The sequence below is a fragment of the Sceloporus occidentalis genome, unplaced genomic scaffold (assembly GCF_023333645.1).
Source record: "Sceloporus occidentalis isolate IW3139 unplaced genomic scaffold, rSceOcc1.0.p SCAF_4, whole genome shotgun sequence".
Classification (NCBI taxonomy): domain Eukaryota; kingdom Metazoa; phylum Chordata; class Lepidosauria; order Squamata; family Phrynosomatidae; genus Sceloporus; species Sceloporus occidentalis.
This window is the reverse complement of record NW_028316984.1, coordinates 103,596,846-103,619,560: the sequence shown is the minus strand read 5'-3', so window position 1 is coordinate 103,619,560 and position 22,715 is coordinate 103,596,846.

The window sequence follows — 22,715 nt, the reverse complement described above, 5'->3', positions numbered from 1 at the left end:
CTGATCCTAACCAACAAGAATGACTTGGTTAATGGGGCGCAAGTGGTGGGATCCTTAGGTGGAAGTGTTCTCCTGGAGTTTGTTATACAGTGGAAAGGAGAAGCCAGGCATAGTCAGACACACATTCTAGATTTTGGGAAAGCAGATTTCAGTAAACTTAGAGAAGTATTGAGGGTGATCCTGTGGTCAGAAATACTAAAAGAGAAGAGAGTTCAGGACGGATGGGAGTTTCTCAAAAGGGAGATACTGAAGGCACAATTTCAAACAGTTCCAGTGAGAAAGAAAAATGGGAGGTGTCTCAAGAAACCAGGATGGATGACTAAGGAACTTTCAACTGATCTAAGTTTTAAACGGAACATATATAAGAAATGGAAAAAGGGGGAAATCACGAAAAAGGAATTCAAAGAAATAGCAGGCATGTGTAGGGGTAAAGTCAGAAAAGCTAAAGCGCAGAATGAACTCAGGCTTGCTAGAGGGGTTACGAACAACAAAAAGCGCTTTTTTGGATATGTCTGCAGCAAAAGGAAGAATAAGGAAATAGTAGGGTCACTACATGGAGAAGATGGCAAAATGCTAACAGGGAACAGAGAAAAGGCAGAATTATTCAACACCTTCTTTGCCTTCGTGTTCTCAGAAAAGGCAAAGGGTGCACAACCTGAGGATAATGGAGCAGAGGACAGAATAGGGGAATTTCAGCACAGAATAAATGAAGAGACAGTACAGGAATACCTGGTTAATCTAAATGAATACAAGGCCTAGGACCTGATGAACTACATCCAAGAGTATTAAAAGAACTGCCAGGTGTAATATCAGAACCATTGGCAATAATCTTTGAGAACTTCTGGAGAACAGGAGAAATCCCAGCAGACTGGAGGAGGGCAAATGTTGTCCCCACCTTCAAAAAGGGGAAAAAAGAGGATCCCAACGATTATTGACATCTATACCAGGAAAGATTCTAGAGCAGATCATTTAACAGAGAGTTTGTGAACATCTAGAAGACAATGCCATAATTACAAAAGGTCAACACAGGTTTCAGAGAAACAAGTCAAGTGTCATGCCCAGCCTGGAGGATGGCTTGGAGGACTCAGAGGATGAGCTAGAGCCCCTGGGACCTGAACCTGTAATGGAGGAGCCAGAGCCCCTGGGGCTTGAACCTGTAATGGAGGAGCCAGAGGCTGGCCCTAGTTCTGCTGGAGCAGAGTCTATGGCCCCTCCAGAGATTCAGCAGTCAAGTTTGCCTGGTGCCGAGGCTGTGGACATGGAGGAGGATCTGGGCAGTGTGCCTACCTTCAATGAGCGTCGAGCAGAAAGAGAGGGCCTTCGAAGATCTCGGAGGCTTTATCAGAAGCGTCTTCGTAATCAGACACAGCTGAAGGCCGGCTCCTTGCCTTCTTAAGCACCTGGAGCATGTGTGGTTCTTTGCCAGTGGATATCTGACTCTTTTAGAGGAAAGACTCTGTCTCTGGCTCCTTTGGCTTCTTGTCTTGACTACCCGGAAACCTTGACCTTGGACTGCTTTAACGACTTGCCTATCTGTTGCCCTGAACCTCGGACCGTCTGACAATTCTCTTGGTAATCCCTTTTGGTGGAACTACTGTGAATCTCCAGGACTGTGTAGCTTACACTGACTTTGCTGTCTTGGGAGGGGGTTTGTTTGTTTGAGAACTAGCTGCCTTATCAGCCCTTTGGCTGCTTTCCCGGACATCAAGCCAGACAAATCTTAGTTTTTTTCATGGGTTTTTTGGGCTATGTGGCCATGTTCTAGAAGAGTTTATTCCTGATGTTTTGCCAGCATCTGCGGCTGGCATCTTCAGAGAATGTTGGCATAGAAGGGAACTGGAGATATATATATATATATATATATATATATATATATATATATATATATATATATGGTAGGGAGGAAATTCTATGTTAATCTGTGTATTGTTCTGTTGTTGATAGCAGTGGCTCAGGGTGGGAGAATATACAAAGGAGGATTAGTGTCTGCTAATTGGTGATCATTATCTGCTGGGAAAGCTCCTGACTCTGGGTGATTTCTCATTTGCATTTTGGTAGGCAAACTTTGTTCACTTTAAGGATTTCTTCTTTCCGGCTGAAATTATCTAGATGGTTATGGTTTCAATGGCTTCCCTGTGCATTCTGACCTGATAGTTGTTGGTTGGTCTACCAGTGTACCATCTGAACAACATCCACCCAAACATCCAATTCCTTTTCCAAAAGAAAAGGAAGGAACATTGCCATTCTTGTATGTCTTAGGCATCGCAAACCAAACCAACGTTTGGGCCCCACAGTATACAGAAAACCTACACACACAGACAGATACCTGCACAAGAACTCCAACCATCACCAAGGACAAAAAAGAAGCACAATAAAAACATTGGTGGACTGGGCAAAAAGCATCTGTGAACCCCAGTTCCTGGAAGATGAACTGAAGCACTTAGACTGGGCTCTACAGGCTAATGGTTATTACAGCTCAGGCATCAGAAAGGCTGCCAGATCCAGAAAAATCCAGAGGAGTGAAGACAAACAACCACCGAAAGGGAAGGTATTTTTTATCATATATCAAAGGAGTCACAGACATAATAGGGAAACTGATGAGGAAACACAACCTCCAAATGGTTTACAAACTGACCAAGAAAATCCAGCAAATGCTGCACTCAGTGAAGGACAGGAGAGACCCTCTCACAGCCTGAGGAGTTTACAGCATACCATGCAGCTGCAGACAAGTCTACATAGGAAAGTCTACACCAAACACAGTTTTCAAACAGGAATCAAGGAACACGACAGAAACTGCAGTCTGGGTCAACAGTAGCAGAACATGTGATAAACCATCCTGGGCATAAAATGCTGTTTGAAAACACTGAAATTTTGGACCATGCCAACAACTATCAGGTCAGAATGCACAAGGAAGCCCTTGAAATCTTCAAGCACCTGGACAACTTTAATAATAACAAGAAACCCTTTAAGTTAGCAAAAAAAATGGCTACCAATCCTGAAAAACACTAAAATCAAGACCCAGAACTTTATCGCACCCGTATTTTTAAACCTTTGGGGAACTGAAGCAGGATGCTTGTGTGCGTGCATGTCTGGTAGAAAACGAAGTTTATTGCACACAAATACGTCTTCCAACAGGCCCCGTTCTGTCCCCCGGCATGCACCCGTCCCCGTCCAGTTCTGACAGGGGTGATTTTTGCCTGATGGAACTACTTCCGTCAGGCAAAAATGCCACTTAGGGTCAGGGGTTTCCCCAACAAACAATGGATCTCTAATTAAACAGACACAAATCCTCTTTACATGTCCTCCCACACTGGGGCCTTGCCATTCAACAACAGAAAAATACACAGTTTAACATAGAAATCACTCCTCCCGACCCAGGGTCACACAGTGTGTGTGTGTGCTCACTTCCATGCCAGCATTCTCTGAAGATGCCACCCACAGATGCTAGTGAAACATCAGGAATACAATCTTCTAGAGCATGGACACATAGCCTGAAAAACCCACAAAAAACTAGACAGAGTTTTTTTAGGCAAGATTGTATCGCACTGGTGTATTGATAACTTTTGAGTTGAAAGGAAGATTTGCAGTATCTGACTGAGGCCAAAGGCAAAGAGACAGACTAAAAATATCGGCATATTTTAGTTTATATACTTTTACAGGTAAGGACTAAACCTTGGAGGAGGCATTTCAGCCCTTTATAATATTTGGGAAGGTACAAAAGCTCAAAGAGGCAAAGGGCCTAATTGGAATTCCATGAGGGCTGCATTCATCTCCAGGCCTGAATTCCCTATGTTTATTTCAGAATAAAGAAACTGTGATTACAAGACTTTGGTGGTACTGTAGATTGTACTGCACCGAAAAAGGGTGAGGTGCAAATTAGCAGATTATGGCTACCATTAACTTAACAGATTACAACCTATGTGTCAGATCTTCTGTCTTCAATGACATCCCAAACCATTACCTATGGCAAGAATGGAAGAGCTTTCAACATCCAGATGTTTTGGAGTACAGTTCCCACAATCCCTTAACATCAACCATGTTGAGCAGGACTCCTGGATCTTAAACAGCAAAACACTGAGAAGGCTCATTCTTACCCTAGTATAACTGCCACATTTTGCCTCACAGTTGAGCTGCTGCTGCTGCTCTGTTTTGGTCTTGCAAAACAACTGTTGCACAGCTCTGGTGTAGCTGTCATTTATCACACAGGAGAATGTAATGGTGGATTGTTCTTCCTGTTATTTAATAGGAAAGAACTTTGGGGCTCTGATAGGAGGTACCTATCTAAACTGTATTGCAAAAGTATTTGTACTTTCTGTGTTTGAAGCTCACTATCATTGTGTTTCACCAGCTGTCTCCATTCTGTAAGGCTAAACATTCCCTGTATATATGGGTTCACAATGTCTGAAGTGAATGGGCATGTTTGCCTTTGACTTATGACAGTCACATCCTTTGTTGTTTGCAATACAGTTTTGCATGCTGCTCAGGTTTAAATAAAGCAGAGGACAATGTGTAGCCAGAGTCCTTTGTGAAATTAGGTGAGCTTATGCTGAAGGAGGCAATTTTTTGATTAAAAGGGGGAAAAAATCTGATAAAAGCTTGTGTTTGTTTTTGAAGTGTTAAGCACAGACATGTATCGTTTTTATCTGTCAACAGCCATCACCTTGTCAGAGTTCGACTGTTGTTGATTTATTACAACCTATGTGAATGTATAATTGTGTAGGCTGGTCTTCAGATCTGCTCAACACAGGCAGAAATTTGGAAACCACATGTCCCATAGCAATAAAGTAAGAGAAAGCAAGAGATAATCACTGTGGTGCCGATGAGCTCTTCAACTCTTCATTACTCTTATGTGCACTTGACTCTTAAGATTTGTCAGTGTTCGTAATGAAAACATCTAAAATGGAAAGTCTTTTTTAAAAAAATTAAAACATCTCTTCCCTGTTCAGCAGTTATCGTAACTTTCACAGCAAGAGTTCCTTGGAATGAGGATGGAGATTTCATCTTGACAAATGTTTGTTTTAGGCTGAAATATAGATAGACTAGAGTTATCCAGCCTAGGATGTCCTTGGAAAGAAGAGCTGGAAACTTTCCATGGTGAGAGGGATGCTAAAACGGCAACTTAGCATTTGCCTGTGTGGCTTATTCATGTGAAATTTTACCTTTTTTTGGTTAAAATTCAATAAGACATCTTCTTGTTGAAGTATCCCGTCAAGTTGTTTCTGAGGAAGATCTATCATAGTGTTTTCTTGTCAAAATTTTTCCAGAGTGGTGTAGTGGAGTTGTCTTTGCTTCCCTCTGAGACTGAAATAGTGTGACTTGTCTATCTGAGGTAGAGAATTATCCCTTGGTGTTCTAGTATGATCAGAAAGTGCTTGCCCTTCAGAAAAATGGTATCCTGAGTTGTATGCTAGGGAGAAAATCAGGTCATCCAGAGACCTGACCCTTATTTATGCTTACTACTACTACTACTACTACTACTACTACTAATAATAATTTTTTTATTTATATACCGCTATTCCTGTGTAGATCATAGCGGTTTCCAACAACAAATGGGAACAAAAACAATTATAAGCAACATATATCCCCAACAGTGTACAAACCAACCACCCATAACAATTAAAACTATACAGCATCTAAAACCAATTATTACAAAGCATTAAAACCACAACAAATAGCTGGATTGAACAGTATACATCATAAAGGGAGACAAAAGGTAACATTAAGGCACATGGAGAAAGCCTGGCGGAATAGGGAGGTCTTCAAATTCCTCTTGAATACATCAAGGGAGGTGACAACACAGAGCTCGTCGGGCAGGGAGTTCCACAGCTGTGGGGCTGAGATGGAAAATGCCCTCCGAGATGAAGTATATCTTGCTTTAGGAACCCTTAATAAATGTTTCCCACCTGATCTGAGAGTGCGAGGCGGACTGTATGGGGAGAGGCGGTCCTTTATTTTCTGGATACATAAATATTTTCTGGATACATAAAGAAAAACATTAATGGTAAAGCTAAGAGGCTAGTAGCCTAGAAGTAGAAACTAGTACTGCCCACTTCCCATACACCTGCATTGTCTCATGAGTTCTATGATCAGCAGTCATTACAGCTGCTCTTCAGTGCTAGTGCTGGCCTCCACAAAGACATATGTCTTCCTCTGAATCTTAAGTGTCATAGAAGGAATATAAGGAGCAGAAGATTGCAGTGCTAACTTCCTTCTGTTTCAGTATACAGGGCCAGCTCTTGGTATTTGGCCACCCTAGGCGAGAAATATTTTGGCACCCCATGACACCCCTCATAATTATTTTCACCCCTTGATTTCCACTGTTTCATTTGTTAAAGCTAAACATGACATAAAACTTAGGTTCCAATCTCTCGTCATAGTATTGAGAATTAGTCAAAAAGCCAAAAAATTATACAAAAAAAGCCGCCAAGCTGCCCCAAAATTTGGCTGCCCTAGGCGGCTGCCTAGTTTGCCTATATGAATAAGCCGGCCCTGTCAGTATGCAAGGTCCAGTAGAACCATGGATCAGTATGTAGAGAGATCTTGAAGCATCTTTGAGACTAACTGAAAGAAAGAAATTGGCAGCATGAGCTTTAGTAGACGTCAGTCTACATCCTGAGATGCAAATGTAAATGCATCTGAGGAAGTAGACTGAAGTCTAGGAAAGCTCAGCTGCCAATTTCTTTCTTTCAGTTAGTCTCAAAGGTGCTACAAGATCTCTCTATGTACTGATTCTACAGAATAACATAGCTATATCTTTTAATAGAACCATGGATGTTACCTTGTTCCTTCTTCTCCCCTTATCCTCCTTCCATGGCAGGAATAAGAGGCTGGGCTTCTGGGAAACCTGATTGACTGGCAACTCAGAAACCTCTGTTCCACACACTGGCCTATCTACACATCTGAATAGCACAAGATAATAAGTTCAACTACAAATACCTCATAAGAAAGAAAGGAATGGCTCAGGTAGTGCCGATATTTTAAACATTCACATGTGGAAAAAATTAATCCAACCGACTCACTGTTACATCTGCAGGCTTCTGAAAGTAAAAACTCACCACCATTTTAGAGGTGTTAATGGCCACAAAAACATCTTTATAGGGCCACACTTTACTCACTCCAGACTTAGGAGATCCAAGTGTTCAAAGTTCAAGTCCTCACTGATCAAGGGTGAGCAACTATGGGTAGAGTGGGGGGCAGTTTTCATGCTTGACTCTCCCTGCCACATCCACTCACCATGTGGGCTACATTTCAGCCATTTGGGTTTTTGAGGGATTTAGGTGTTTCTAGAGGTGGTGGTGAGGTAAACTACTGCATTTGTAGGAGGTTTGGGGGCCATTTGAGGAAGCTAAAAAAGTCAAACAAAAATGGGGTTCAGCGGGTGTGGGGAATCTCTAGGGGGCTATTGGAGACACAAAACTGGGCTTCAACATGCTGTGTGTGGCCAGCATGGTTACTAGACAGACAGACAGGCTTTTGTCCTTCCTAATGTCTCAAGCTTTGGGGTTCATGTGGACAGAGCTGAGCACATGTGCAACTAAATGATTGCTCAACAATGGCTCCTTTTCATCATGGAGGGAAGTGACCAGTGGAGTCCCACAGGGCTCTGTCCTGGGCCCAGTGTTACTCAACATCTTTATCAATGACCTGGATGACAGAATTGGGAGCATACTTATCAAATTTGCAGATGACACCAAATTAGGAGGAATAGCTAATACTCCAGAGGACAGGATCAACATTCAAAATAATCTGAATAGACTAGAAAGCTGGGCCAAAGCTAACAAAATGAAATTCAACACGGAGAAATGTAAGGTACTGCACTTAGGGCAGAAAAATGAAATGCACAGATGGGGGACACCCGGCAGAAAGAAACTACATGTGAAAGGGATCTGGGAGTCCAAGTAGACCACAAGTTGAACATGAGTCAACAGTGTGATGCGGCAGCTAGAAAGGCCAATGCAATTTTAGGCTGCATCAATAAAAGTATAGTGTCTAGATCAAGAGAAGTAATAGTGCCACTGTATTCTGCTCTGGTCAGGCCCCACCTGGAATATTGTGTCCAGTTCTGGGCACCACAAGTCAAAAAGGACATTGAGAAACTGGAGCGTGTCCAGAGGAGGGTGACTAAAATGGTGAAAGGTCTGGAAACCTTGCCCTATGAGGAACGACTCAGGGAGCTGGGGATGTTCAGCCTGGAGAAGAGAAGGTTAAGAGGTGATATGATAGCCCTGTTTAAATATTTGAAGGGATGTCATATTGAGGAGGGAGCAAGCTTGTTTTCTGCTGCTCCAGAGAACAGGACCTGGAACAATGGATGCAAGCTACAGGAAAAGAGATTCCACCTCAACATTAGGAAGAACTTCCTGACAGTAAGGGCTGTTCGACAGTGGAACAAACTCCCTCGGAGTGTAGTGGAGTCTCCTTCCTTGGATATCTTTAAGCAGAGGCTAGATGGCCATCTGCTGGGGATGCTTTGATTTGGATTTCCTGCATGGCAGGGGGTTGGACTGGATGGCCCGTGCGGTCTTTTCCAACTCTGATTCTATGATTCTATGGTCAATGCTATGCTAACTGAGTATGGCAAATCTGTAATCTGTGCATGCACTCTGAATACTGTATGCTGTTATTTCATGTCTGAAAAGGATGAAGAGCATACAAACATAAGGAGAGCCCCGCTGCATCACACCAAAGGGCCTAACTAGTCCAGCATCTATGTTCACCCAGTGGCCTGCCAGTTGTCTATGGGAAACCTGTCAGCGTAATGTGAATGCAATTGCATATCTCATTCCCCAGCCACTAATTGCTGTCCAGGGCTTTTTAGTTGTGCAGAGTACCCCACATAACTCACCTGCTTGATAAGAACTTGGGAGGCAGGGCATCCTTATCTCCAGTTTAGGCGTGGGAAGCAGAGGTTGGAGAGTTGATTTGATTTTAGCAGAATGCTCATGGTTTACCTGGAATTTAGATGTGGTACCTCAAGGGCCCAGTTAAAATCTCTCTGTAGTATTTGCTAGTGAGGTTAATCACTGAGCATTCCTTTGGAACACTACAAATAGCTTTAAAGTAAAATGGGAAGGGATTCTTTCTCCCCTCCCCTTGAGGGCTGGCAGACACAGGGAGACAGAGATGTAGAACTAGCCTGTAAATTACCATTTGCCTTCCTCCCCTATTTCAGCTGTGATGTAGAGAGAGGAGAAAGCAGTATGTCACTTAATGAGCTTTATTGGGCTTGTGGACCAGGTGAAATACATCCCCTGTTTGCCTCAGCCAACTAAATGTACATCTTTCTAATGTGATTAGGCCTTCATACAGGGCAGAAGACAATTTATTATTCTGCCAGGGAGAGCCAAGTTTTTCTTTAAAAATTGTTACTCCCGAAGTCAGCAATTACTTTAAAATAAATTTACCAAAGACAAAATTGTGCCTCTTGGGTCAGCAAACGACTTCTCTGTTTTTCTTGAAGAGACAAGGTGTTTATTAAGGACCTTCTTAGTTTACTGTGTAGGGTTTTTCACTTTGAATAATTGTCCAATTAAATATAATTTGGAAGTCTGTGCTAACAGAGTACTTGCATTGTACCAGGAAGAATATCCCTGAAAGATGTGCATTAATAAATCCCTCTGAGCCCTATCACCTTTAAAAATGGCTTCTTTTGTTTAATTTTTAGAATTTTTTAGTAGGGTTCTAAGCCGTATATTTGGTCATACTGCTATTTTCACACAAATAATTTATACAGTTCTTTCTTTTGGAATCCACAGAAAGCAGTTTTATCATTTATTATAAGTTTATTTACCCCCTTTAGTTCTCAGCTATTGTCTAGATAAGAACATATTTTACAGTCTGTAAACTTTGCACATTGTATTCCATGTTTTTGTCTAGTGATTGCTATTTATGCTTGGAATGTGAAAATACTGTAAAAGTTAAGTAGATTTAGAGACATAGGCCCCTCACATTAGGGGGAAAAAACTACTTCAAACAGACTTTGTACTCTTCTCTCCCCCTCCCCCCCCCCTCTTTACATCTCCTTCAGGAAACTGCTTGCTAACAATCTGTTTTTGGCAGACAGGTCTGTAGTCTAGAGAGCCTAAGCATGTCTGCTGTCAAAATGCTAGTTGAAAATAATGTTTAAGTATAACTTTCTGCTTAAGGAACAGAAACCTGAGCTCAAATTTATCAATTGTTGCTTGGTGCTAAATAGATGTACCCAGTAGCAGAGAGTTCTTTGCAATCATGACATCCTAGAAGTATCTTATCTGAACCTGTTGACACTATAGAATTCTAACAGCAGAGCACCATTATCAACTCTCATTCAATGCAAAAGGAGCTCACCTGAGCTGGACTGGACTCCAAGCCTGCTGCAGCAATGTTAACATAAAAAACTATCTTCTTTTCATGTCCAGGAGGAATGACCTAACTTCTCATTGATGGTATCCAGTGGCAGCTAGGATTACTGGGAAACATGGAGGGAGAGAAGGAGAGAGGTGGAAGATAGGGCAGACATGGAACCTACTGACATTTCTTTGGTCTTTTACAATTAATTGAATAGACTATTAAGGAGATTTGCTTGAAGAACTCTGCTGAGCTGCTTCCATGGTATCTACAGTCGCACATACTGACATTGGGGGGAAAAACTGTCCTCTTTAATAATAATAATAATAATAATAATAATAATAGGATTTATTTATATACCGTCCAATCACTGGGAATCCGAGCGGTTTACAACAGAGGGGATAATAGACGGTTCCCTGTCCTCAGGCTTACAATCTAAAAGACATGACACAAAAGGAGAAGGGAATGGTGAGGGGGGGATCAGATCCAGCATTCTTCTCTCCCTCTAAGGCCTGGACCAAGGCAGATGGACCGGAGGGAGGGCTCTTCTTCTTCAGGCTAGCCCTGGTGGAGCTAGCCTGCCTCTCCTTCCCTCAAGATGGTGGATGAAGGCATTTTAGGCATTTCTATGTCCTGAAATGTGATTTTGTGGTCAGCTTCCAGCCCAGCTATACCATAGAATCTTGCTGGTAACTTACAAATGACTAGAGAAGTGTTGTCTCTAAGCATTTCTAGACCCTAAAGTATGATTCTATGGTATGCCTGAGTTGGAAGTTGTTCACCTCACTGAAAATAATAGGGTTTCCTATTATCAGCAGTTTCAAGTACCCATGGGGGGTCTTGAAGCATAACCCCCACAGATATGAGAGTTGTACTGAACATACATACACATGCCTTGAATCCTGGAAATTCCTGGTTGGAATTTCCTGGTTGGGAAAAAAGGCAGGATATAAATGAGACAAATACACACACACAGAGAAATACACCTGTATATATATTTTCATAGGTACAGCCAGTTTTCATAAAGAAGGGAGATTATTCCCAGATAAACAGATGGTGATGCTAATTCTTGAAGTCATAATATATTTTAATGAGGTAATAAAATAAAATAAAATATGAAAATAAGCAAGCCTGTATATATTTTACACTGATTAGAAAAATAATCCACCAACTAATTTTAAACTAATGTCTTCATGACCTGGAATATATTGTCTTATTTTTAAGGACTGATGTCAAATGTTTACATCTATATTTATTGCATTTTTCTACATTTATCCTCTTTGTATATTCTAAAATCCCTATTTATTAGGTAAAAAATTATAATCCATGTTGAAGAACATACTGTTACACATACTGTTATAATGAAAGTACAGTTGACCATTCTTATTCAAGGATTTTTTATACATGGATTCAAGCATCCACGGTTTGAAAATATTCAAAAAAAGTATAGATTTCAAATATCAAACCTTGATTTTCCATTTGTATAAAGCACACCATTTTGCTATGTCATTATATTTAATGAGACTTGAGCATACATGGATTTTGTTATACACGGGGGATCTTGGAACCAAACCCCAGCATATAATAAGGGTCCACTGTACAGAAGCTCAGACCCATTTCTGCTCTGATCTCTGTGCAGCAGGCAAGGTAACAAGTAAAGATGTTTAAAACCTGACTGATCATCTCTGTTGTTATGCCTCCATCTAACTTCAAGCCTTAGGTGTATAAGGTGATTGGTGAAGGCCTTTTCCTATGCTTATTCAAAAAAAAAAAAAAAAAAAAAAAAAAAAAAAAAGTGGCATTATTTGCAGTGAATGGGGCAGACAGGATATATTCAACCGAACTTGGCCATGATGATCCCAGACTTTTTGCTGCTTGACCAGTTGGTGTCTTCCACTCACACATCTCCTGCTGGGGTCAGCCCTTTAAAAAAGACTTTCCCCACCACTTAGATGCCAGTTCTTAGCTTCGTATTTTCCCCTTTGTCACGATACTGCCTGAAATAGTTTGCTTCATCTTCCCCTTCTGCTTTTTGAAGAAACTGTTTAAAAATGGTGTGATGCACATGGTCGCTCACATGAACTTTCCATACCTGGAAAGTGAACAATATGTGAAAGAATGCAAGGAATGGAAAGACTCACCATTGCTTGTGTAAGAGCTTTCAAATTAAGAAGATTTCATATAAAGCTATTCATAACTTAGCAGTTGTACCCAGAGCATCATCTTACCAGTGGGACCACCCCACCAGTGCTCAGTTGTGGATGGCTATGGCAAGTCATGATAGTCATTCTTCTTAAAAATAAGGTTCCAAAAAGAAGTACTTAATTAGATGATTGGTGCTATGACCAGAAGTTGGTAATCCGGAAATCCTGAATTATATCTTGGGGTGGTGGGATGCATTGAAGAATGGCAGTTTAGGAACCATCTTGCTGAAGTGCTGGTGACTGTCAGTGAGAGTTTTTCCTTTGAATCAAATTAATTAGGTCTTAGATAGGAGGGGTGTTTGTTTTTGTTTAAAAACAATTAACTTTCTGAGAGAGCAAGTGTCAGGAGCAAAAAGATAGCATTGTAAAGGTAAAAGGTCAATAGTCATGGGTCACACCACATTGCTAGAGAAGGGGGGAATTGGAATGACAGCTGAGAGAGGGGGGAGAGAGCAGGCATCACTTTGTTTGGTACAGAGACAGTCTATGAAGAAAAAGACCTCCAAGTCTATCTTTAGGGATGGATTCTAATTCCAAGACCATTAACATTTTTCCACTCTTGGGACTTATCTGTGTCAGTTTGGATGTTGAGCTGACCATGTCTCTGGATGATCACAGAAGAGGATCATATTATAAGATAATAGACTGAAACCATGATTGCTGAAGACTCTTTATCACATGCCATTCAACATGACCTTCAATGTTATTGGCTGTGTTTTAACAAAGGAGCAATGATTGATTAGTGCTAATTGGAAGAGCAAACATGTACACTCCCTGAAACCATGTTAACTTCCTATGTGATTGAGGACACACAGTTTTTGTGCTTTCGTTGTCTATTCTGAGAGCACAACACCTCAGAAAGGATACTGTAGGACTAGAAAGGCCCAGAAAAGGGCAATTGAAATGATCAAGAAGATAGAGCACTTTCTCCACTGGCACACTTTAGCTTAGGAAAAAGTTGAGTAAAGAGAGGTATGTAATATTTCTGTATGGTGTAGAGAAACTGGATAAAAGTAGAACCTGAAATCAATTAAATCAATATTACATTACAATATTAAATATTGTAAGATAAAATGAAGTATGTCTTCAACTGCATAGTTAAACTATGCAATACATAGCAATGGTCATGTTGGATAACTTGGAAAGGCAAAATCATGGAAGATGAGGCTATCAGTGCGTACTAGTAATGAAGGCCCTATATAATCTCCTTTCTCAGTGGCAGTATGTTTCTGAATAACAGTTACTGGGGAATGTGAGTGGAAGAATGCTATTGTAATGATATCATCTTTGCAATCTTCTTTAAGTATCAGGTTGGCCACTGTGGAATGGGATGCTAGATAGACATTGGGGCTGATTCAACATCTCAGTGTGAAGAATCCTAATCATGACCATACCACATGAAGGGAGATCTTGACATTAAAAAGTTAGTAGACATGTGATCCTCATGCTCCATTTCACTTCCAAATTGCTGCACCCTGACTGGATTGTGTTGCTTTGTTCTCTATATTTTAATCATTCCCAAATGTGATGTGCTTGGATCTCTTAGATCTCTCACACTAGTTCTTTCAGATCCCCTTTCATCATTGGGTTACACAGAATTGACCACTGACCACAGAGTTATACAGGATTCTTCTCCTACTTTATCCTAATTAGTTTGAGGCTTCTTTTACCTCAGAACAAACTTTCTAACCCTTGGTCCTTCCACTGTCTTGAGTCTCTTTATTATTAAGTGTTTTTACTATTCTTGGTACCATGTTTTGATGTTTAACACAAATCACTTCAGGCCACTCCTTTGGGAACAAAAGAAAATGACCTTTATTTACAGAAAGAGCTTATGATGTGATCTCTTTTGGTAGTTTGTTGTCAGAGCTTATGGTTACCAAGTGTATATTACTTCACTGGTTACAAATTGATTTTGTTTCAGTTCACTTTAACCTATGTTGCTTTATAGTGATTGTTTCTATTTAAATTGCATTAATTTGTAATTATTGTTTCTAGAATGTACACCTCTTGCAGGTTTTTATTTATTTATTTTAATTAATCTGATTATTCTGTACAGTGCTTTATAAATAAAGTTTAATAATAATAACTCAATGTTCATTCAAATACTTCAGTTACACTTCCACTGTGTTCCAATTCTTTACATATACACACCTTCAACTGAAGCTTATTTGGTAGGAGTATATATCCTGTGACTCTCACACTCAGTCAGTTCTTAATAGCTGCTCCTCCTTTTATTTCTGCTCATGAGGCAGGCCCCCACCTTTTTGGCCAGCCTGTCCCTGGTTGCCTGCTCTGAGCGTCCGGTCTGCCAGTGTCACTCCACACTGAGTTTTATGCATTGACCGTTTATACATTCTTCTGTGGTTCCCAAATGGTTTGGTTCTCAGGAAGTTGTAATGAGTCACACAACCAAGTTCTGGGGGTACACTTTAAGTTTTTCTTCCAAGGAACTCTTCTTATATAGGAATGTTTGTGCTGCATTCTGTTTACGCACATACAATCCTTTTCCTTTTGCAGAAGTCAGGAAACTCTATCTATTATCAGGCAGAAAGATGAAAATCAGAACCCAGGGAAACCAGAGCTGACTTACATCTTCGTAGATGAAGAGTTCCTGGCACTGTCTGTTGGTGGAGATGGCTGAGGATATTGCCAGGTGGGTAGGGCTGAGGCAGAAGGACTCCAGTTAGGGGAAAGTATTTTTTACTCTTTGGAGAGCAAGTCCCGGAATCCCCTCTCCCGAATGCTGGTGGCCATGTTAAAGTCCCCAAAAGTCACCCTTCCAAGCTCTGAACCAAGAGACTGGAGTGGCAGGATGGAGGAGTTTATGAATAGACTGCCTGCACTCACTCACTCTCTGTCTCTGTGTCTCTCACTGAAGCCACTTTTTCTTATTGCCTTCGAGGAAATGATGAAGCACTCGTACCAAAGAAGAAAACTGCATTGAATTAGTACGTCTGGTACATTCAAGTTAGCACTTCATTTACTCTAATTCTTAAAATAAAATAAGCACAGGGAAAGCCTTTTTGTTTGCTCTTCCTTTGAGGTTAATTCTGAAGAGTGTTAATTTTATATAGAATCTGTTGTGTGCTGACAAGCTAAGAGCTTTGCATCCACATTGAGAGCTGTCAGAGAGACTCATTTCATTGTGATGTGGGGATGCACAGCCTAGATGGCAACATGAAAGAAAGCCATGGTTTTGTTTAGGATAGCATTGCTTTGCCTGAGAATTCGACAGATAGGTACAGTTCAAATCCTTTAACACACAACAAAGTCCGTTAAATCTATCTCTTTGGATAATTCACTTAACAAAGGAGGGAGGGAGGATACTTTGAAATTAGTCCTTGCATATCATGTTTTCAATTTACAACAGCAGAGCAGTTCACCCTTAATACAGCCACTTTCAGAATATATTGTCAGTGGAATATGCCCAAAGACAGCCTACCTAATTCATTTCTCAACGTCCCACTGCAGTTCACGTCTTCCTTTGTTTCTTTGGGGAACAAAGCTGAATGATCGCCTTATTTTTGCCATGTTTTAAAAAAGCTTTGCTGTAATCGTTCACTTGATTTAAAGAAAATCAGTTGATGGAGTAAATTCCATGTGCTTTGGTCAAAGGGACACATACACACATACCCTTCTACTTTTACATTTCTTTTTATATTTCAGTATCATCCTTGGAAGAAAAAAAGAAAGGTAAGCCTGTCCCATCTATCTATATAAGTCTCTCTGTGTGTCTACATTAGATGAATGAGAAAAGTAAAAACTTGCTTTTTATGTTAAGCTTCAAACAATGATTGGCTGAGATCTTAACATTTTGTCCTTAAGGGGGATTTGCTTACCTATTTGCTCATGATGGTCTTTTGACTGTTTATAGGAGTTGGTAGCCCTCCCTGGCTTAACTTATGTGACTTGCTTTAAACAAAAACATTCACAGCAGTTGATCCCTTAGCCAAAATGGTATTCATAAAAAATTTAAGAAAGAACACTCTGTGTTAAAACATTTTTTATATATAGTTTTGGTGAAGGAGATGAAAAGAAAAAGGACTTAGAATTACAAGCAGTTAGATTCAGGATTTTGCGTAATGACTCCTGGTATCCCACTGTGAGAAGTCTTTCCCCAGCTTCTCGTCTGCATTCTTCATCATTCCCTGTGGGAGAATGAGTTGGATTTGTCTGCCATATTCACAGCAATCGAGGTGATCCAGGTTGAAAGAAAATCAATAAGATGTGTCCATTTATGCCTCACAAAGGAAGAAAGGTCTAAAGAACAGACATGGGACGTGATTCAAACACTGGAGACTTAATAAGACTTCTACTTGTATTTGAAGGGGATGGTAATTTATATTTTACTTTGAACTCTCTTTTTTATGCTTCATAACTATCGGGATTCAGGCTGACATGGGAAGCAAGGAAAAGAAGGTTTGATGCTGTCTTCAGAAGACCTAATCCATTTGGGAAGGACACGTACAAAATTTCAAAAAGGGAAATTGTTTTTTGGCAGGGGGGGGGGATTAAAGAGGCATCATATCATCTTACTGATTGTTATTGCTACTGATAGAACTAGTTTAAAGTATTTTGGATTGGGATACAGTCTAAGGATTGGGGTGGGCTAGGCTTTCTTTGAGAGGAGCTGCATCTATCTCATTAGCAGATGTCTTTTCAAAGTATTTGATATCATTTTATTGTGAACTTGAAGCATTGCTCTATGGCTGACTGGGGTGCCATGGGAGGTTTGGTCAAGCTGACGGTCCCTTCCAAAATAACAATAACCCTGTCTGGCTTTCTGTTTTTTAGCTATCTTCTCCTAGTTCCCAAGAGGAAGGCAAAGGATAATTCCTGAGCAGAAAAGGTCTTCTCTCTTTCGGTGTGGCATTTGTGAATGACCTACATGTTATTCTTTTGCAATTTAGATGAAGAGGGGTTGTTGTTCAGATGAAACTCTGGATAAGAGGGAAACGATTTCTGGGGAGGAAAAGCCAATAAGGACAAACAAGAGAGCTGATGGCTTGGCTTTTTGTTATTGAAATCTCTTAAACCTCCTAAGACAAGAATCTCTCCAAGCACTGACAGAGCAAGAGGGTTCAGGAAACATATTTACACTTCTGAATGTGTAGCTTCTGAATCAGGCTACTTTCTATTCCCTGAACAAACTTACAGGATTTCATTTCCCACTAGTCAAGTAGTTTGTTTAGAAAAGAATAGAAGAGCTTAAACCTGGAGGGCATGATATCCAAAAGGAAGAGGAAATACTGAGATGTTGTCAGTGAAATTAGTGTTTGTTAGAAGACTTACATGGAAAGTAAAAGAGAAAAGACTAAGCTTGTGTTTTGACAGGAAAAAAGATCCTACAAGTTGCTTCTATCTTGGAAGCCATATAGAATGGGGATGATGGAGGGGAGGTTCTGGAAAGAATCCGACATTAGCGGCTTCTGGATGAAGCTTGGAAATGAACACGTGAACCAGGCTTGGAAAGGATCTCCAGAGGCCTTGGAAGCCTACCTTAGAGGTGAGTTTTCCAAGGTGTCAGCCTCCTCCACTCCCATCACATACGTATGACAGAAAAAATTCCTTTCCTCATCCTTGTCTCCCCATACTCTGTACTATACCATACACTTTCCCGTCTTCTACAGGAGCAAATGTGGAAGCCTGGGGCAACTCAGCTATTTATGGGGTGCTACTAAATGTAAGGCCAAGAAAACAGAGCACCTCCTCCAAAAAGGTATATAGAGTTCTTCTAGGGACTTTATCACACAAGAAAAATCAGGGAAAAGTGGGGGTTTAAACTGTCATTATCCAGTGAAAGTTGTGCAATCACAGTGAAGATTTCCACACGACATCACAATTGAAGAGGACTTATCCTGGCAATAACCAGGTAATAACCAGCAAAAAATCATTTACAGCGTTGGTTTAAAGAAGTGTGAGTTCTTGCAATATAGTTCATTGGATTTTATTGGGTTTTGTTGGTTGTTTTGGCCTTCATGTCCACTTGTTCCATTTTCTGGGAGGCTGTCTGTAGTTATTTCTTTTACTGGGACTAGAACTTCCCCATTATTTTTGTTTAAAAAACTGTAGCATAGCTTGCTGATGTGGTCCCACAGTTTTATTCAATTTGATAATTTAAAATAATTTGTTTTCGTTATAGTGCTATAATCCAAATGTGGCTTGTGAATAGGGAGCAGGAAACATTTACAATAATCAATGCAATACAGAAACAAAATCCATTCAAATTCTGGTAAAAATCTGCCAACAAATATGGAAAAGAAGCACTTGCCCAAAGATTGCCCAAAGAGATTCCACTTCAAAATTAGGACAGAACTTCCCGACAGTGGAACGCACTCCCTCGGTGATAGAGTCTCCTTCCTTGGAGGTCTTTAAGCAGAGGCTGGATGGCCATCTGTTGGGGATGCTTTGATGGAGGGTTCCTGCATGGCATTTCACTTCCTGAGATAGAGGACATAAGGGATTTCAGAAACCATGGGACCATCATATCAATCTCCTGTGCAAGCAAAATAATTTTGCAACAAAGCACTTTTACCATATATGGATCAAATAATGCCAGATGTCCAAACTGGGTTTAGGGAAGGATTATGAAATGGGGATCATATTGCAAAGATATGTTGGCTATTGGAGTTCACCAAAAGATTTCAGAAGTAAAATCAGACTATGTTTTATATACTGTATTTAGATTTCAAGTTGGGAAGGCAGTCAGATAAGGCTATATTTTGTTACCCTATCTCTTTATTTTACAGGCAGAACATATCATATGGAAAGTAGGATCAAACTCAAGGAAAGAAGGATGATTTTTTAAAAAAATGCCATCACACTTTTAGAAACTGACTGGGGTGGGGTTTTAAAGTTGTGAGGTTCTGTTTTTAAGGTTTGTGTATAGTGGAAGGAATTGGCACAATCACTTCTGCATATTCCTTTCATAAAAAAAAAACCTATGAAATTCATGGGGTCACCATAAAGCATGTTATTTTAATGAATTTTAGTACTTTTAATGTTTAATGTTTTAACTTTATAAATGGTTTAATTGCTTTTAAAATAACTTTTATATTTCTTATTAATGACTTTGTATAATTTTAAAGGCTATTTTTTAAAAAATACATTGATAGCCACATTGTGTCCCATTATTGGGAGAGAGGCAAGATATCAATGAATAAAATAAAATAAATAATAAAAAGAAATGTAACTGCAGCAATAAATACTACAACCTCTCAGCACATTTGAACCATCTGGAGGAGTCCACAGTTTTGCATGCATACATGCATGCATGCATGCATGCATAAATAAATCCCAAGCTAATTTATAAGGCACAGATACAAATGTTGGAAGTATTAATATACTTCAAAGAGAAGTGTACTCGTAATATGATCTGGTGATCTCGGTGTGCCTCCCTGCTGTGTGTGCCTCACTGTTCAATATGCTGCCCATGTTCTGACAAATAGTTGTTTATATTATTTATTCCCAATACTTTGTTCTATAATCATGTCTGCTGATCATGAGGTGCTGGTGAACAGCTTCAAGATATTTGCTCTTCTTTTCTTATGGTTCTTTTACTTTAAGGCACTTGCCTTTTAAATAGAGGGCTGTCCTTTGTAAAATAGGACACACTGCTACCCTGCCATTAGGGGAATTGGGCACCTCAGGAAGAAGTTTAACAGTGCTGAGAAAAGGCTGCAAATTGCTTGTTCTTTAATATTTTTATTGTTGTATTTTTTTCTTGTAGGAAAATGAAGAACCACTTATGTGATTTTCTTCCCAAAGTGTCAACCTTTGCTTTCAGGGTGATACAAACTTTGACTGGGGGAGGGAAGAACCATTTCCTGCTCTGCCTCAGGCCACAAAATATCATGGATTAGTCCTGAGGGGGAGTGTGAAAGTGGAGAAGATAATTCCCCCCCATCCTCCTTCCACTCTGTGGGCCAGACTGAGGTCCTGCCTGCACTGGCCAGGATGCTCTGGGGACCCTGGAACTGCCCTGATCCTCCCACATTACCTGGGACCCTCTATTCTGATGCTAGGTGGCCGTTTGCACATGCATCCCGCCTGGCTTCTTGGCATGTCCACTGCTGCTGTTAGTCACTAAAATTCGAGGTCAAGAACAAGTGCAGTTCTGATCTCAAAGCTACTATAAGTGATCATTGGCAGCAGTGGATGTGCCAAGAGGCACAGCCGCCTGACATCAGAATAAAGGGTTCCTGATCTTCCAAGAAGATCTTCAGTACAAAATAAGCTATTTTAATGCATTTTAAGGGGAGGTATACTCCAGTTCTGGTGTTGAATGGGCAGGCCATTGTCCACTGTTTGCACCATTAATGGGGTTTGTGCCATATGTTATCCAGTCTCCCTCCTGAGAGGAGTGAGGGAGCACACCTTGCTCTGGTGCTTTTGATGGAAGTATTTACCTGGAAAAAGGAGTTCCAAAATTTCTTCTTAGTCATGTGGTTAAGTAAGTGTGACTCTTTATTTACTTTTTTTTTTAAGGAACCTGTCTCTCAGTTCACCTGTCCTCCCCCCTCCCCCAGCTAGCATAGCCTGTGAAAAATGTATTCAAGAACTTGAAGATACTTCATTTGCATGAGCCTTTGGGAGAACTACAGCTCCTATAGTCCACCATGCCCTATCCGGAAGAGATGGATCTCTTCCAGCAGGCCTACCCACTCACTCTGTTATAAGAGATTCAAAAATGCTCCACCTCCAGTTGTAATGGTATGTATTTTAGATAATGATATAATTCATGAATTTTATTGATAGTGGTGTTATTGTTTTATTGAGTGTATTTTATACGATATTGTAGCTTTTATTGTTGTAATGTTGTTTTTATTGTTGTAATCCCACCTTGATCTGCAGAGAGAGGCAGGAAATATAAATAAAATTATTATTATTTTTATTCTTCTTATTATTATATTTGGGTCTTGGTGGTGATGGGGTAGGGGAAGAGACAGCTCCTGCACTGCCAATGTATATCGTTGTACAGTCAACAGTCACATCTTTGTGGAAAGTGTGAATAACATTGTTTTCAGTTTTTGGAGCCTTTCCTGATCTATAGTTTTCTGGAAAGCCTGGAAAAATCCAGAGTCATCCATGAAATGTGTCAAGGGACCTCTTCATTTTACATTGTTTTGCTGCTTAAAAAAGAACCCATTGTTATTGGGGTTTTTGGTGGCAGAGGAGCTTTTGGCAGTTAGCATTTTAAAAATCCACAATACATTGGAGTAACCTCAAGAAAACAAAAACAAAAATAATGACCACAGAGGACTTATAAAATTAAATATAGAAGATGATGAAATTGAAATAGTTAAAGTTTTCTCATACCTTAGATCAATTACTGATCTCAACAGAGACTGCTGTCAAGATATCAGAAGACCAGGACTTGGAAGGGAAGCTATAAAAGAACTAGACAAGATCATAAAATGCATACTGTACAACTGAATATTAATATTAGGATTATTCGTACCATTGTATTTCCCATCACTATATATGAATGTGAGAGCTGAAAAGTGAAAAAAATCTGATAGAAAGAAAATCAACTAATTTGATATGTGGTACTGGAGAAGAGTCCTAAGGACACCATGGATCACCAAAAGGACAAAGAAATGGGTACTGGAACAGATCAAACTTGAGCTCCTGCTGCTCCTAACATTTTACTGCTTTGAGTGAGACTTGTTTTGCTCCTGCTAATTTTCCTTCGTAAACTTGTATTGGCCTTAAAATTAGCCATTTAACATATAAGCAGAGCTTGGTATAATTTCTTTTGGGGCTACAGCTCCCATTACTTTCCAGCCAGCATGGAACCTAAGTTTTCAAACTCAGATATAAAGTGAGCCAAGGATATTTCTGTCCCAATGAATTCAGTGGTAGATTTATAAAGAAGCTTAGTCATTCTTCTTGAAATCCTTCTGAGAGAAATTGTACCATGTACAGAAATTTACAATACAAAAAGGGATGGTTGATAGTTATGAGTATGAGAGACACAAATCCTGAGCTAGAGTGTCCATTCCACTTGGGAAATGGAAATAATTATGATCTGTCCTTGCTTCCTTGGAGGGTGCATGGAATGGAAGCAATAATTGTTAGAGATTTTAAACATTCAGAATGCACACACACACTTTCAAATATAGTTGACAAGGTCCCTCTGACTCATAAGAGTTTCTTTGCCTTTTTTGTGCAGCTTAATTT